This window comes from Phyllobates terribilis, unplaced genomic scaffold (assembly GCF_046119375.1).
Source record: "Phyllobates terribilis strain yellow unplaced genomic scaffold, ASM4611937v1 Scaffold_4__5_contigs__length_816908805, whole genome shotgun sequence".
Lineage (NCBI taxonomy): Eukaryota > Metazoa > Chordata > Amphibia > Anura > Dendrobatidae > Phyllobates > Phyllobates terribilis.
In genome coordinates this window covers 251,058,863-251,076,597 of record NW_027362764.1, presented here as the reverse complement: position 1 = coordinate 251,076,597, position 17,735 = coordinate 251,058,863, and the positions used below count along the sequence as shown (strand labels likewise).

At 39.9% G+C, this 17,735-nt stretch overlaps 1 protein-coding gene across 11 annotated transcripts in view; it reads right to left on the bottom strand.

Annotated features, from left to right (window-relative positions):
* COA1 (cytochrome c oxidase assembly factor 1) overlaps window positions 1-17,735 on the bottom strand; it is a 157,334-nt gene that overhangs the window by 76,854 nt on the left and 62,745 nt on the right. Inside the window, exon 1 of one of the 11 annotated variants that reach the window (XM_073678207.1) lies at window positions 8,631-8,649. The exons of the other annotated variants lie outside the window; for them this stretch is intronic. The gene's annotated coding sequence lies outside the window, so the exon portion shown is untranslated. Of the gene's footprint in view, window positions 1-8,630; window positions 8,650-17,735 lie in introns of those variants that run through there. 11 annotated transcript variants of the gene reach the window in all.

Genomic DNA, 17,735 nt, shown 5'->3' with positions numbered 1-17,735 from the left:
TTTGTTAAGTGGGAACGTAAAAAGGGTTGTCCAGGTTTGGGATGAAAGTCTGCAGTAACTCTATGTGAATGCAGACTTACGAGTACTCACAGCGTGCACAACACATGCTTTCAGGATTCCAAAGTCTGCAGTCACACAAAGTCACATCATTCATCCCAAACCTGGACAACCCCTTCAAACAAGAAATGGGTGGATTTGTTTTGTAACTATTTGAGCAGTAGTCTTCCAAAAATTACTATGTTTCCATATCTATGCGTGTATCTGAAGTTATGTGTGTTGTCAGCATTCTAGTATAGATCAAAAACTGAGAATAGGGCAGAGGATGGAGTCAAGTCTCAACTAAGATTGTCAACTACATCCTGCACAATCCTCTTACAAATCTAGGGAGATGATATCTATTGCTTTGACCAGACTACTAGTTTGGTGGAATAGTTGACTACCAGACATGTGTAAGGTGTGTCAAGAGCGTTTACTGGCTTTATCTCTTAAAATATGGCTCTCACGGTTATCGTGTCGTGCAACTGTACAATTCCCAAGGCATTTTTTTAGGATTTACTTAGGTAATTAAATTTCACAGTGGATGATTAACAATGATATAGCAGTAGTGACAATGAATAAATTCTTCCTTATTTTGATTACGACACAACAGACGTATAATTACCATTTCTAGATAAACTGACAGGGATCTCATCATTCCCACCATGGAAAATACACGGATAAACAATTTTTATACAAGACAAGTATTGGCAATGTCTTGGGAGTGTCATCTATGACTTTGTTTTCTTTGTCTATTTTGTATTGTATGGAGGATTACTGTATTAATCATTTTTTTTTTTTTTTTGTATATGGAGAAAGGGTGTAAGACATATACACAAGCTAATTTGTTGTGTTGGGAGACTTCCAGTGAGTGAAAGTAGGGCAAAATCCTTTAATTGTGTCAAAGGGACTATGCAGCTGCATAATTGTTCATTTTGGAAATGCAATTTGTCAAAACTTTTGCTGTAGTGATTGAACTTGTGTGCCTCTGAATGGCACTGACTATGGTCACCATCATGTTGGCTATGTTGGGGTTAGTACTTGGCTGGAAATGAACAGTCTTAGACCAGGCAGATGGCGGCTCAGTCTAAAAAATGCCAATATCTCTGAAAGTAAGAAACAAAATATCAGTAGCAAACCTTTATAACACTGACTTTTAACTAAAATATGGTGGAAATCCTTTTTCAGGGTATGTGCACACCACAATTTTGTTCCGCCGGTTGAGCTGACGAGTTTTTCTAGGTAAAACCACTTCAAGAAAACAACAGCTGAAGTGGTTTCGCTGGCATCTTTTCTCTATTTTTTACACTATAGTAGCGAGTGGCTTCTGCTAGGAAGAAAGAACATGTTACTTCTTTTAACCATTTCACAATTTACGAATCCTGAAGTGGTTAAAAGAAGTAACAAAAAACTGAAGATGTACATAGCTATGTCGTTTTTACATTGCTGTGCATTATGTTCATTTTTTTTCCGGCGCTTTTTCAGGCAGATTCCAGGCGGAAAAAAAGGCTTGTGCACATACGCTCAAGGAGTTTTCCCACTTTGTACAATGCCTACTTGTCAGAAAAGTCCATTGACAATGAACGTGAGTATCCTTCTGTTGGGCCCCTTAGATACCAGCTTTAATATGTGGGCAAATTGGGTCGCAGGGGTTTAATTTCCCTGCGACGCCACTTCAAGGATAATTAAGCACACTGACACTGCCAATTCAAATCAATGGGTTGCTAGTTTAATACAGAACAAGACAGGTTTTCCGTAGTGAGAGATGCTGTTTGTAGAACAAGATTATGAAGTGGGGACACCAATCTAATAACTCAAAATCCCCCAATAAAGTATATGGAAACCAGTTTTCAATATCCAATCAACCAACTAGAGCAGTGCGGGGCGAAGCCATTCATGTGCCACAGTACACTAGTCATACAGTAGCTTGCTAAAGTATTCACCCACCTTGGCTTTTTACAGACTTGAACATTGCTGTTCACCCGAGGAAACCATCTAACTTAAAGGAGCTGGAGCAGTTTTGCCTTGAGGAATGGACAATAACCCCAGTGGCAAGATGTAGAAAGCTCATATAGACTTATCAAAAGTGACTTGCAGCTGTAATTGCTGTGAAAGGAGGCTCTACAAAGTATTGACTTTAGGGGTGAATAGTTATGCATAGTTATTTTGTTCTATTTGTTTTCTGCTTCACAATAAAAAGAAAACCAAATGTTCACAGTTTTAGACAGGTTCTTTACATGAATTGATGAAAACCGTTAAAAAACCTGTGAAATTTCAGGTTGTGAGGTAGAAAAACAAGGAAAATGCCAAAAGGGGAGGGGGGCTTGAATACTTTTACAAGCCATTGTACCTCTCCATATGGTCCCTGACCTACTCTTCAAACTGTTCCTCTGAAATGGGCAGCATGAATTAAGTGAAAGCTTCACTTTTAAATAAAAAAATGATGGAAGTTTGAAATCACCTTAATTGTACTGACCTAGAGAATTATGTTGCCAGGTCATTTTTTCACACAATGAACGCCATGATAACAAAACTGCGGCAGGTAGGAGTTAAAGGGATTGTCCACTACTCAGACAACCCCTGTATGTTCCCCCCGGACAAAACGCTTACATCCGGAGGAAGTGAGTGCTGCTTCTCTCTCTCTTCCTCCGGATGTATGGGATGCGTCCGTAGGGGGGAGAGTGAAGTGGTACACATACGGATTGAGAAGGGGTTGTCCGAGTAGTGGAAACCCCTTTAAGGACTGTATACAACATGAGGTTGCTAACTAAGTATATATAGATATACATATCCCCCTCCAATTTAGAGCCACCACTCCCGTGACCTGTGTCAATTGATGATAATCGCTACAGCTCACTGGCCTGAGCAGTTAAGCAAGAGTCATGGTCGAGGTCAGTGATTGGCTTCAGTGGTCACATGAATTAGGGTCATTGTTGCAGGACCAGGATTGTAGGACCAGCGGGGACCACATGAGTGGTGGTGCTTTGAATAGGTAATGATTATTTTATGTTAACATATTTTCTCCCAGAATATAAATGTCTTGGACAACCCCTTTATAGTGGGGCCAATTTTTCTGACTATAACTACTTTACTGTAATATGTTGCATATTCAGCACATTTATTCATGAAGCACATTGTCCTGACAGCAGCCATTCAGTTCCTAGGTTGTTGTACTGTGTGATGACAAAGAACGTTGACAGGTGCAAGCCCTATTATGTGTGGAGCAGAAGAGACGACAACATGCATGCCATGCACAGTGTGCGAGAGAAACAGGTTGAGAAGTAAAGCTAGGGATTATGAATTACCCACACCCCAGACATAACACTGCCTGCGACTTAGAAAACACTCTAAGTGCAGAGGTGTCATTGTGCAGCAGCTGGGAAATGAGGCAGGTCCATGCAACCTGCGGCACACATGATGTTTACTGTCACCCTGTAAATGGCACCATCCGCTGGCATCGCCCAGTAATACCAACTGGCTTAATTACTTCTGTTTTCAGCACTGTGGCTGCAGGGAAGGAAGACATGAAAGAAAAACATGTGATCCTAAATAATAATCTAGCTTGCTGGATGCAGAGTATAATTTGTGTGGAAGTTCAGGTGTATTATTAACACATAGTAAAATGGATGTGTCATTTATAAATGTGTTATCTGACATCTTTATCTTTACCCAAGCACTCTAGTAACTCCATTAGTAGATCTAAGGGTATGTTCGGGCCACACGTCAGTGGCTCCATCGGGGCTGCCCTGAAACACAGGACTAGGGCAAAACCACCAACAGGGCCATTGTGTTAAGAATTGTGGTTCTGTGCTCCCACCTGGGAATGGATCAGGTCCGGTGCTACGCTATTCCGATCACAAGCGCCACCATTGTCCTGACCCTGGGGGGGAGCTACCATGCACGCAGGGAAACCATCCCAATCTTATGGAGCGCCACGTTCTGGAGTAGTAGGATGTGTGGGGACGACGTATCTCCAATGGATTTCACTGCCCGGAGAACATGGGACGCTGTGTTCCCCGGTTGCCAGGCAATGCAGGACGCTGCTGTGTCTGGTACTAGGCAGTGGTGGGATTGTGTCCATTCTGCTGTGCAGGTTAGTGTGGTCGACTGTAGTTTGCGCCTGCTTCAGGAGGAGGACCCTACCAAAACAGATGTCAAACAGAGCGCAACGTGACTCTTGTATGCCTCATTAAAGTCAATGGCCCCATCAGGGGTTCCGCCCAAGTCCTGCTTTTCATGGCTCCAGACGAAAGCAATGACTGATGTGTGGTAAAAAGCAATGTGAGTCTGGCCTTAATAGAATATAAAATTACATTTCATTTATTTGGTATCCAATAACCCCCCCAAGTCTAAAGTTCAGAAAATTTTTCAAGAGCAGAGCTACAATATAAAGTGGACTTTAATGGACAATTGTCCTTTAGTAGAAATTCAATAAAATTCTGACATGTCTTAGAGAACAGTGGGTCCATGATTTGTGGCTAACCATGATAGCTAGAACCAACTGACTGTGCTGCTCTGCCGAAAGCTTAGCCCCAAGGCTCCTGTTGCCTTCACTCTCATCTCAAAGTGAGCTGTGTGTATCCTATAGACCGTATATTACGCTGACTAGAAACCGGTTGTAGTCATACACTTTCTGCTAATATTTTATATTGGTCTTTCTTCCCAAAGTGAGTTTTTATAGTGTCCATTGACTCAAAGCCATAGCTAGACTCTTTCATCCAGGGCAATGGATGAGTTTGCTGTCTAGCCCTTTATCTAAATACTATGATCAAGAAAAGTGGAAACCAGTCCTGTAAGCTGTACCCCACTAATACCATTTGAGAATCTAGCATATTGATGTAAGATTAAATTACTACATTTTATTTCACTGTTAGGCTCCATTCAAAGTTTTCTTTTTTTTGAGTACGAGAAAAATATATTCTGTTTTTCATCTGACTTTCATCCATGTTTCCATGTTTGGCCTGTGTCCCTTTTTACCATGAGTGGCATTTGTTTTTCTTTTATGCAAAAAACAAAAAAGTTCCCAAGTATTCCTAGCCATTAAAAGTACAAAACAGCCAGGTTTGGATGACACAAGGACGGCACCTTAGTGCTATCCGTTATTTTCACAGACCCATTCACACGAATGGGAGAGTTTGAGCCACAAATCACGTCAATAACAGACATGTCTCCCATTTTGTTTTTCAGACAATTGATCAACAAATCAATGGACATGTGATCATTCCAATAAGCTATACTGGATATGTGTGCTATCTGTGAAAAACACAAACAGAACACAGAAGCGAAACACGGAAGTCTGAATGAGCCCTTAAGAGTTTTATTAAGTGGCAAAAAAATCTCACCAGTAGCTAAAGCATTTGATTTGTCATCTTCAATTATACGGTTAAAAATGCTATTCGGCTGATTTAAAGGGGTGGTCCGAAACTAAAATTTATTTAAATCCTATATCTCTATCTATTTAATGTCATAATCTAATGTTCTTGCTAATATACTTTAATTAAAAAAGTCTCTATCATTCCCTCACTACCCTATCTAATTGCTTTATTTTTTTTTTTACTATTTCCTCTTTGATGATGCTTTGTTTGAGAATCCCCAGTGCATGCTGGGATACTCAAACAAAGCGTCATCAAGGGGCAGAGGCTGTGGTCACTGCCTGACCCTCTGCCCCCACCCTGAAACGAAGCGTCATCAATGACCTCTGTTTCAAGGGCTGGGCTAGTACTTGCTCTACTGAGCATGCGACGGTTGTCAATTCTGAAGGATGCTCAGTAATGCTCCCTGTGGACTGTTCTTCTCAGTGCACAGTGACAATGCGCTCTCTCACCAGCTCTGATCAGAAGTGAAAAGCTGGCAACAGAGCGCACTGCCATTGCACAGTGTAAGTAAAGAACGAGCAAGTCACTTGCGGGGGCAGCACTGATGTCTGCTCGCCGTGTTTTCTCTAGGAAACAGGAAGTAGGTAAAAAGAATAAAAGTCAGTTAGATATCGTAGTGAGGGAATGATAGGAATTTTTTCATTAAAGTATATTAGAAAAAAAGATTAGATTATGATATTAAATAGACAGAGATTTAACATTAAAACAAATTTGAGTTTTGGACAACATCTTTAAATAAAGTCATGAAAATATAAAAACTAAGAAAATAAATGAAGAAAATGGTCTTTTACAAATTAAAGTAAAAAGTATGACATATAAACTACTACACGATATTATCTTTCACAGTTTCATTCCTATTATATTGCAGTATTAATTTTCCACAATTTCTGCTGCATGCTCTACTGAAACCTCAGAGATGAAGACAGGGCCCTCATGGGCTGTGTTTTAGGCACATTTACTTACTATGAGACTCTCGGTCACAATCTTCCTTTGGAATCATAGCTTATAGCTTTGTCTCCATCACTGAAGCTTGCGCTCAGTGTGTTACATATTACCGTAAATCAAAACTCATGCCTAAGTGTAAGAGAATTACAATTTACAAATTCCCCATTTGCCCAGCATTCACTGTAATTAAGATCAGCCCTAGTAGTTTAGATTACTTTAGAGTTCCTTATTTGGCCACCCTGTATAATACAATTCAGGACACATACAGGACCACACAATACTAACACCAATAACAATATGGGTGAATGAAAAAAGGCTTCAAGTCATCTGATCACTACTGTATCTAAAAGCTTGGTCCAAAGCCTTGAGAATCTTCTGCAGGCCCGGACTGGACCACAGGGGAACAGGGGAATCCCTGTAGGCCCCTGTGCAGCAGTTGGCCACCCACCCACCTCCCTATATGAGAAACTGTTGGTACTATATACTTGACTTTCTATGCACATACAAAGGTAACATCACATCATTTATTTAACATACGCATAGAAGCATAAGTAAATTTGAGAATGAGGGTAATGTCATATTTGCATATAGCTGAACAGTACGCCACCAGAGGCAATATTACAGGGGAACCCTTAGCAAACCAGTCCGACACTGATCTTCTGTACTTTGAAATCCTTATATGTTTATGTTTTTTTTTTACTGATATACAATATGTGTGCCAAAAAGTTAAGCAGGCTTCCTGTATAGCACCATCAAAGCCAAAATTGACCATGGATGGTTGTATATATAGAAACTGGCCAGCTTCTCTGCAATGTAACCTGGATATAAGATGAAGTATGAAGCAGAATAACCACACTGCTTATCAGATATTCACACCCAGAACTGAGAGATCACATTACTAAAGACTGAGCCGCCTTATTTGCTCGGGACATGGACAACATATATGCCCAAAATTAATCTAGGGAGTACGCAAGAATTCTGATATAAATTGCTTTGAAAAGTCACACAATTTTTGCATAACGTGGAGTTGCAAACACATTTTGTGACTTTTGACGTTTTTATGCAAGTTTCGCCAAGCTCTGCTAAAGTGAGGTGACCACTAGATTTGTTATGCCACAGTCATATGTACATAGCATTATAGAAGCCTATCAGCAATGTTTCCTCTAATTTATACAGTAAAGCCCTTAGCTGCTAATGAAATAACAGAAAATATAATGGTAAAAATAAATTTTGGCACAGGGTGATTTTTCGGGATCCATTTCCAGTTATAAACTCGTGTACAAATAGAAAGTGACTGAAACATAGCAAAGATAATCAATGCTTTTACTGAAAAAGGCTACTGGGCGCCACCAAGGCAATCTGCCCAGATCTGACCCGGGTATATGGGTACAGCACTTGGGCGGTGAGCTAAGTCTTTGCCCTGGGTGAAGGAGAGCCTCCGCTCCCTGGCTATATGTTTGCTAATGTAAGAAATGTGAAATCTAATTATATAAATCACATTGAGCAGTTTTACCTCCTCGTATCAAGCTACAATATTAACTGGCACAAAAACATTTGATAGTAAAATAAAAACATTGATCCTTTGTTACATCATTTGATGCAAATTCATTCACAAACGGTCGCATCATCTCGTAGCATTTAATTATGTATTGTGATTAAGTTATGTCAGGCATTTTGTTATGTCAAGCATTTCCTGCCATAGAAAATAGCAGTAGATGATTTGCCTTATACCAGAAGCACCTCAAAGGTGCAAAAAAGCACCTCAAACCCAGTTAAAACAACCGTCCACCTCCTGTAGTAAATGTGACTATACCTTTCTAATGTACAGCCAGCATACATAATGGCCTCCGCTCTGCTGGTTCCTCTTCAGTATCTGAGATTGATGCTCCTTCTTCTTCGTGTCCAAAATAACCTCTGCTGAGCAATGGTGGGTGCTGTGGAAAGTCTGATGTATGCCGCCCCTGGCTTTCTTTGCCACAGGATGGACATGGCACCATCACCAGCCATGTTGTTCTATCCCAGACCATAGGAAAGGCTGTGCTGGTAAGGGTAAGCCTTTCCCCCACCCCCACTTTAGCTGTGACCTGTTTGGACATTAATGTTTTACGACATTTTAGAGAACTGTATGCTTCCATCTTTGAGAAAACATTCAATTTCCTGGCAGAAAACGACTGAGCCACTGTGAACAATGTTACACAAAAATGTCACAGCCACATACAGCTTGCTGTGTTAAGGGCAGCAAAGCAACAAGCTTGTCAGAAAAACCATACTGACCTGTGTTCACTGCCGAGAATGCCGGCAATGGACACAAAAGCACCATAACTGCGCCAACTACTCCTCGCAGGTGCTGTGAGAGGGGGTACTACAGGAGGGCCTAGCAGTCATGAGCGTCTGGTTTGGATAATTTGCTTATATGATCACATGCTGTTTTGGAGCCTGAGGTTATTAGCAGCAACAACTGTGGTCACATCTCTGGATCTACCAATACATAAGAAAACAAATTCTTTCCACGTAAATATATTATTTGATTTCCTGTATTTATCTATTAAATATGGTCAGTGCCAAAAAGTCTTGTGTTTCTTCTTCTCAATAAATGACATTAAGGTATAAAGCCAACCTCTGATATGATCAGCTGCACTGAAGGCCGCTTCTTCTGGTCTATGAATGGCTTCTTTATTTGGGTTAAATTTACTAAATGAATATGCATAATGACAACAATGTGATTTGTGATGTGGCAAGCATTTGTTCGGTCTGTTACAACTCTGGTTTTCCAACTACTTGATCTGGTATGAAAGAGAAGGTACAAGGGAACAAGGAAAATCTACAGTGGGTACGGAAAGTATTCAGACACCTTTAAATTTTTCACTTTGTTTCATTGCAGCCATTTGGTAAATTCTAAAAAGTTCATTTTTTTTCTCATTAAAGTACACTCTGCACCCCATCTTGATTGAAATAAACAGAAAGGTAGACATTTTTTCAAATTTATTAAAAAAGAAAAACTGAAATATTACATAGTCATAAGTATTCAGACCCTTTACTCAGACACTCATATTTAAGTCACATGCTGTCCATTTCCTTGTGATCCTCCTTGAGATGGTTCTACTCCTTCATTGGAGTCCAGCTGTGTCTAATTAAACTGATAGGACTTGATTTGGAAAGGCACACACCTGTCTACATAAGACCTCACAGCTCACAGTGCATGTCAGACCAAATGAGAATCATGAGCTTAAAGGAACTGCCCAAGGAGCTCAGAGACAGAATTGTGGCAAGGCACAGATCTGGCCAAGGTTATAAAAGAATTTCTGCATTAGTCAAGGTTCCTAAGAGCACAGTGGCCTCCATAATCCTTAAATGGAAGAAGTTTGGGACCAACAGAAGTCTTCCTAGACCTGGCCGTTCAGCCAAACTGAGCAATCGTGGGAGAAGAGCCTTGGGGTGGAAATAAGGTGAGTAGCCGTCCCTCCTATCTATTACGGCCACTCACAAAAAAGCCCAACCCTGTCATGGCCGATTAACCCCTCTCAGCACATAACATGCTGAAGAGAAACTTCTGGGTTTTCACATTGCGGAAGATAGCAATCTTCATGATACATATTTACCCTCACTTACATTGAGAGTGACCCTGTCACAATGTACATAAGATGTACCAAAAGCTGGTATTAGAAGAAGGTATCTTATCTTCTGCAAGCAGCACATATGGAGGTGCGTCCATTTCCTCATCAGAAGTTAGGCCTATTCATCCTTGTGCTCAAATACAAAGCTAAACCCAAATCTGAAATACAGACTATGTTCACACTTCATCTTTTGCCGAATCTGCGGTATATTGTAAGTGTTCCGTTTAAATATACCTTTGAATGAAGCTTTTAACTCTTATAGGCATGTAGCTACAGTTGAAACCGGAAGTTTACATACACTATATAAAAAGACACATATATGCATGGTTTTCTCAATATCTGACATGAAATCAAAATAAACCTTTCCTGTTTTAGATTAATTAGGATTACCATAATGTCTAATATTTGCCAAATGCCAGAATAATGAGAGAGAGAGAATGTTTTAAGGCATTTTTATTACTTACTGCAAAGTCAAAATTTTACATACACTAAGATTACTATGCCTTTAAACAATTATGGACTGCCCAAATGGTGAAGACATGTGTTTGGAAGCTTCTGATAGTTTACACTTGAGTTAATTAGAGACACACCTGTGGATGAATTTTAATGCACACCTGAAACACACTGCTTCTTTGTGTAGCATCATGGGAAAATCTAAAGAAATCAGCCAAGATATCAGGAAGAGAATTGTGGACTTGCACAAGTCTGGCTCATCCTTGGTACAATTTCAAGATATCTGAAGGTGCCTCGTTCATCTATACAAACAATTATATGCAAGTACAAACAAGATGGGACTGTCCAGCCATCATACCGCTCAGGAAGGAGACGGGTTGTGTGTCCCAGAGATGAACGTGCTTTGGTCCGACATGTGCATATCAACCCAAGGACAAAAGCAAAAGACCTTGTGAAGATGATGGAGGAAGCTGGTAAGATTGTGTCAATATTCACAGTGAAACGAGTACTGTATCAACATGGGCTGAAAGGCCACTCTGCCAGGAAGGAGACATTACTCCAAAAGAAACATAAAAAAGCCAGATTAATGTTTGCAAGTACACACAGGAACAAAGACTTTAATTTTTGGAGACATGTCCTGTGGTCTGATGTAACTAAAATGTAACATAAGATATTTCATGAAAACTTAAGCGTGATCATCGTATTGAGAGATTTGTGGCTGATACAGAGCACAGATGGGTTTGTGCAGATAAAGGTATAATGAGGAAGATTTCTGCCAGAGAACCATATTAACCCCTTTACCCCCGAGGGTGGTTTGCACGTTAATGACCAGGCCAATTTTTACAATTCTGACCACTGTCAGTTTATGAGGTAATTACTCTGGAACGCTTCAACGGATCCCCCTGATTCAGAGATTGTTTTTTCGTGACATATTGTACTTCATGATTGTGGTAAAATTTCTTCTATATCACTTGCGTTTATTTGTGAAAAAAACGGAAATTTGGCGAAAATTTAGAAAATTTTGCAATTTTCAAAATTTGAATTTTTATGCCCTTAAATCAGAGAGATATGTCACACAAAATAGTTAATAAATAACATTTCCCACATGTTTACTTTACATCAGCAGAATTTTGGAACCAAAATTTTTTTTTGTTATGGAGCTATAAGGGTTAAAAGTTGACCAGCGATTTCTCATTTTTCCAACAAAATTTACAAAACCATTTTTCTAGGGACCACATCACATTTGAAGTCACTTTGAGAGGTCTTTATGACAGAAAATACCCAAAAGTGACACCATTCTAAAAACTGCACCCCTCAAGGTGCTCAAAAACACATTCAAGAACTTTATTAACCCTTCAGGTGCTTCACAGGAATTTTTGGAATGTGGAAGAAAAAAATGAACATTTAACTTTTTTCACAAAAATGTTACTTTAGACCCAATTTTTTTTATTTTTGCAGGGGTAACAGGAAAAAGTGGACCCCAAAATTTGTTGTGCAATTTCCCCTGGGCAAGCAGATACCCCATATGTGTGGAAAAACCACTGTTTGGGCGCACGGCAGGACTCGGAAGGGAAGGAGCGCCATTTGAATTTTCGATTATAAAATTTGCTTGAATAATTAGAGGACGCCATGTTGCGTTTGGAGAGCCCCTGATGTGCCTAAACAGTGGAAACCCCCCACAAGTGACCCCATTTTGGAAACTAGACCCCCAAAGGCACCTATCTAGATGCATAGTGAGCACTTGGAACCCCCAGCTGCTTCACAAATTAATCCGTAAAAATAAAAAAGTGTTTTCTTTTCCACTTTTTCATTATTACGAATCAATTTGTGAAGCACCTGGGGGTTCCAAGTGCTCACTATGCATCTAGATAGGTGCCTTGGGGGGTCTAGTTTCCAAAATGGGGTCACTTGTGGGGGAGCTCCAATGTTTAGGCACACAGGGGCTCTCCAAACGCGACATGGTGTCCGCTAACAATTTGAGCCGATTTTACATTCAATTTGTTAGCGGACACCATGTCGCGTTTGGAGAGCCCCTGTGTGCCTAAACAGTGGAAACCCCCCACAAATGACCCCATTTTGGAAACTAGACCCCTCAAGGATTTTATCAAGGGGTATAGTGAACATTTTGAACCAAGAGGTATGACATAGAATTTGATAACATTAAGTCATCATATTGAATAAGTTGTCATTAGTCTTGAGCGCAAGTGCTCGCTACTTGAGTTTGCATCGGGTACTCAGGTATGCACCATGTACTGCGTGTGCTCGAGTGACATGCTCGAGTCCCTGCCCCGCATGTTTCACAGTTATTAGACACCCCAAAAAAAACATGCGGGGATCGCTCGTGCATGGCAGGCAATCCCCGCAAAGTTTTTTTGGCCGCGAAGCATATGGGGTGGAGACTCAAGCATGTCACTCAAATACCCACGATACTCAATGCATACCAGAGCACCCAATGCAAACTCATGTAGCGAGCACTTGCGCTCAACACTAGTCGCCATATCGTTATCTTTTTTCTTACTTTTGAAAAAAATCCCAACCTCATCACAACCCTAACCCCAGCCCTAACCCTAGCCCTAGCACAACCCTAACCCTAGCACAACCCTAACCAGAGAGTTTATTTTTTACGCCATTCCTCGTGCGGTATAAGTGATTAGACGACTTTATTCTTCGGGTCGGTGCAATTACAGAGATACCAGAATCATATGGGGTTTTTATGATTGACAGCTGTCACACACTAAAAGACGCATTTTTTGTAAAATCTAGTTTTTGCATCGCCATATTTTGAGAGCTATAATTTTTCAATATTTTGGCAGACAGAGTCATGTGATGGCTTGTTTTTTGCAGGATGAGTTGAAGTTTTTATTGGTGCCATTTTCAGGCATGTGACATTTTTTGATCGCTTTCTAGTCCGATTTTTGGGAGGCAGAATAAACAAAAACCAACAATTCAGGAATTGTTTTATTTTTATTCTGTTCCGCGTGTGGTAAAATTGATAAGGTAGCTTTATTCTTTGGGTCAGTACATTTACAGCGGTACCACATTTATATCGTTTTTCTATGTTTTGGCGCTTTTACACAATAAAAGCTAATTTATAGAAAAAAATATTTTTTTGCATAGCTTTATTCTGAGAGCTATAACTTTTTGATTTTTCGGATGATGGAGCTGTATGGTGGCTTGTTTTTTGCGGGACAAGATGACGTTTTCAGCGGTACCATTTTTATTTATACTCGTCTTTTTGATTGCGTGTTATTCCATTTTTTGTTTGGCAGTATGATGATAAAGCATTGTTTTTTGCTTCGTTTTTTATTTTTATTTTTTACCGTGTTCACTGAAGGGGTTAACTAGTGGGACAGTTTAATAGGTCAGGTCGTTCCGGACGCGGTGATACCAAATATGTGTACTTTTATTGTTTGTTTGCTTTTTTTTCATAATAATATTTATTGATGAGTACATTATATTTTTATTTTTGGTGGATTATTTTTTTTATTTTTTTTTTAATATTTTTACAATTTTTCTTTTTATTTTTTTTTCACTTTCTGACAGTTTTTACACTTTTTTACTTTGTCCCACTCTGGGACTTTCACTTTTTTTATTCTGATCGCCTACAGAGCATAGGGATGGAGCACCATCCCTGTGCCATGCAGGCAGTCAGCGCTGCACAGTGAGAAGATTGTTTGGTCGTGCACTGCGCATGACCAAACAATATTCCTGCTGCCTGGTGACCCGGATGTTGTCATGACGACATCGGGTCATCATGGCAATACCCGGGAAGCCGCGGAAGACAGCGCTGGAGGCCGGAAGAGGAGGTGAGTATTGAGATCACCTCCCCTTGCCACTGCAATACAGCGATCGACTTCGATCGCAGCATTGCGGGGGTTAATGTGCCGGGAGCGGTGCGGGACTGCTCCCTGCACATAGTACCGGGTGTCAGCTGTGACAATCAGCTGACACCCGGCGGCGATCGCGCCCGCACAGCCTGTGTGCACGCGCGATCGCGATGACGTATTAATGCGGGTCAGGCTCTTAAAGCCCAGGGCACAGACGCGCATTAATAGGTCATGGGCTGTAAAGGGGTTAAAATCAAACTTGTCTACTGTCCCAGGAGATAGCTACTTATTCTGTGTATGTGCTTTACACATAGCACTGTATCGTGTTCCAAAACTTGTCAATGATTATGTCCCATTGAAGGGGCAACCCTGGAGGCCTGGAAAGCTCCAGTGATCCAAACGGGTCATGTGATTGCGCTCCATGAGACTGAGAATGAGCTCCTAACAGTAATTAATGTGTATTACAAAGCTGAAGTGAAATAATTAGGGGAGGGAGGCTAATAAATAAGTCTGAATGTGTAGGTCTTTTTTATTTGATAGAAGAATACACTACATGACACAACAATAATACATTACAGGATACTAAACATAAGAACAAAACTAGAGAACAAGACGACAAAACCCGACACAAATCACGGAAAATAGAAGCAAAATAAATCAAACAGAAAGGGGAGAAGATTCGACCTACTGAGGAAAAACAAAATAACCATCACCACAGGAATATATACATATACTTTTTTTTTTTATAAACAATAAATAAATATTATAAAACCTATAAAATCACCGGCCCAGCTTCATTCATACTACTACACTGTGTTCCAAATTATTATGCAAATAATATTTTCTCAGATTTTCCCAAATTACCTATATGAATTGCAGTCATTGTAATTTTCCAGTCAAATAACTATTAGAGTACAATTGAGAGGTTTTTGTACAAACTGCCTATGATAACAGTATATTTTTTAAAAAATAAAAAACTCAAACTGCACTCAAAATGCATGTTCCAAATTATTATGCACAGCAGAGTTTTCAACCTTTTAATTTTAATAAAGAACAAAAAAATGGTCATTTTTGAAATTATAAGCATTAGCAGGTTATTACAAACTGAAATCAAACAGTTTTCAACTCAAAACTTTATTCTAGGTGATGTTACATTTGCACATAGGACCCCTTGTTCGAAAGGAGCTTCTGAACTCTCTCGTCCATTGAATTTGTCAGGTTTTGGATGGTTTCTGCTTTAATTGTTTTGCATGAGGACAGAATACCCTCCCAGAGCTGTTGCTTAGATGTGAACTGCCTCCCGCCATTATAGACACTCCTTTTGATGATGCTCCAGAGGTTCTCAATGGGGTTGAGGCTAGGGGAGCATGGGTGCCACACCATAAGTTTGTCCCCTTTTATGCCCATAGCAGCCAGAGATGCAGATTTTGAGTGCAGTTTGAGTGCAGTTTGATTTTTTTATTTTTTTAAAAATATACTGTTATCATAGGCAGTTTGTACAAAAACCTTTCAATTGTACTCTAATAGTTATTTGACTGGAAAATTACAATGACTGCAATTCATATAGGTAATTTGGGAAAATCTGAGAAAATATTATTTGCATAATAATTTGGAACACAGTGCATATACAATCCCACACAACGTTCACACTGTCCTATATACACTTAAAACACGCCGTCCAAGTCTGATTGTGTAAACCCCTATAACAGTATTAGGCCAGTTCACACAAGAGTATGTCATGGTCTGTATAGGGATCATATCTCTAGACTTACTGCCTCAGGTGTCAAAGGTGTAAGTTCTGTTTGGGAGACCTGCAGTCAGTCCGGGCATTGCAATCCATATGTGAATCTTGAAATACACTCATATGACCCGACCCTAAAATTACAGATTACTTTCACAGCTATAAGCAAACTGCTCATTGCTATTTTAAATCTTATTTTTCTTTTCCACTGATTCATTTTTTTTATCCCTCATATGACAAAATATTTTTTGTAAATTCAGTTGAAATGTGCATGACACTATGCCTTTGGCATCGGCCAAACATATACTTTACTGCTCATTTAATGCTGACATTATGTCCTCAGATATTCCCCTGTGGTATTTTTTCCTATTACATATTTTTTTTTGCCTTGGATATTATTTCAGACAACGTGAATGTTTTTTTTACCTCCACTCAAAATTTGTCATGATTTACTTTTGAATCAAAGTTTATCTCATACTTGTTAACTCGCGTAGATTTTTTATTTTTTTTTGGGGGGGAGGGGCTTCCAGAAAAAGGGGAAACCTTTAGAAGAAGGGGAGACCTCACAGGCTCCCACATGAGGTGGCAGATCATTCGGTTGTCATTGCAATTTCCTGAAACCTCCCAAAAAGCGGGTCTCAGGAGGCTTTGGCGGCACCCAAACAGACATTTAGGGGGCTTGGAGGAAGTATAGAGGGGCACGATCAAGAAGGAGTGAAGGTACATGAAAAAACTTACAGTACATGCTATGCACTTAAAGAGGACCTGTCATAAGGTCAAAAGTGGTAATTTATTACTTCTATTTTATTTCCGCCCCCTGAGTGTTATGTTTTTTCTTTTCTAAAATCTGCCATACGGTTTCAGAGATATGGGCCTTTTCATGTAGGGCTAATTTATGTGGTCAGTACCAAGGTGGTGTCACAGGATTCTTTGGGGGCATGTCCTTAGGCTGCTCTGCATAATAACCCTGTGAGCAAAATCCCCTTAGTAAAGAGCATAAAAATTGGAACTAAACAAAAAGGTCAATATCTCCAGAACCGTATGGTGTATTTTAAAAACAAAGAAAACTGAATACTCGAGAATAATAGGAATAAAATAAGAGTACAAGCTGGTCACTTTTAAACTGGTGACAGGTTCTCTTTAAATACAGGGTGGGCCATTTATATGGATACACCTAAATTAAATGGGAATGGTTGGTGATATCAACTTCCTGTTTGTGGCACATTAGTATATGGGAGGGGGAAAACTTTTCCAGATAGATGGTGACCATGGTGGCCATTTTGAAGTCGGCCATTTTGGATCCAACTTTATTTTTTTCAATGGGAAGAGGGTCATGTGACACATCAAACTTATTGAGAATTTCATAAGAAAAACAATGGTGTACTTGGTTTTAATGTAACTTTATTCTTTCATGAGTTTTTTACAAGTTTATGACCACTTATAAAATGTGTTCAAAGTGCTGCCCATTGTGTTGGATTGTCAATGCAACCCTCTTCTCCCACTCTTGACACACTGATAGCAACACCGCAGAAGAAATGCTAGCACAGGCTTCCAGTATCCGTTGTTTCAGATTCTGCACATCTCCTATCTTCACAGAATAGACAATTGCCTTCAGATGACCCCAAAGATAAAAGTCTAAGGGGGTCAGATCGGGAGACCTTGGTGGCCATTCAACTGGCCCACGATGACCAATCTGCTTTCCAGGAAACTGTTCATGTAGGAATGCTCGGACCTGACACCCATA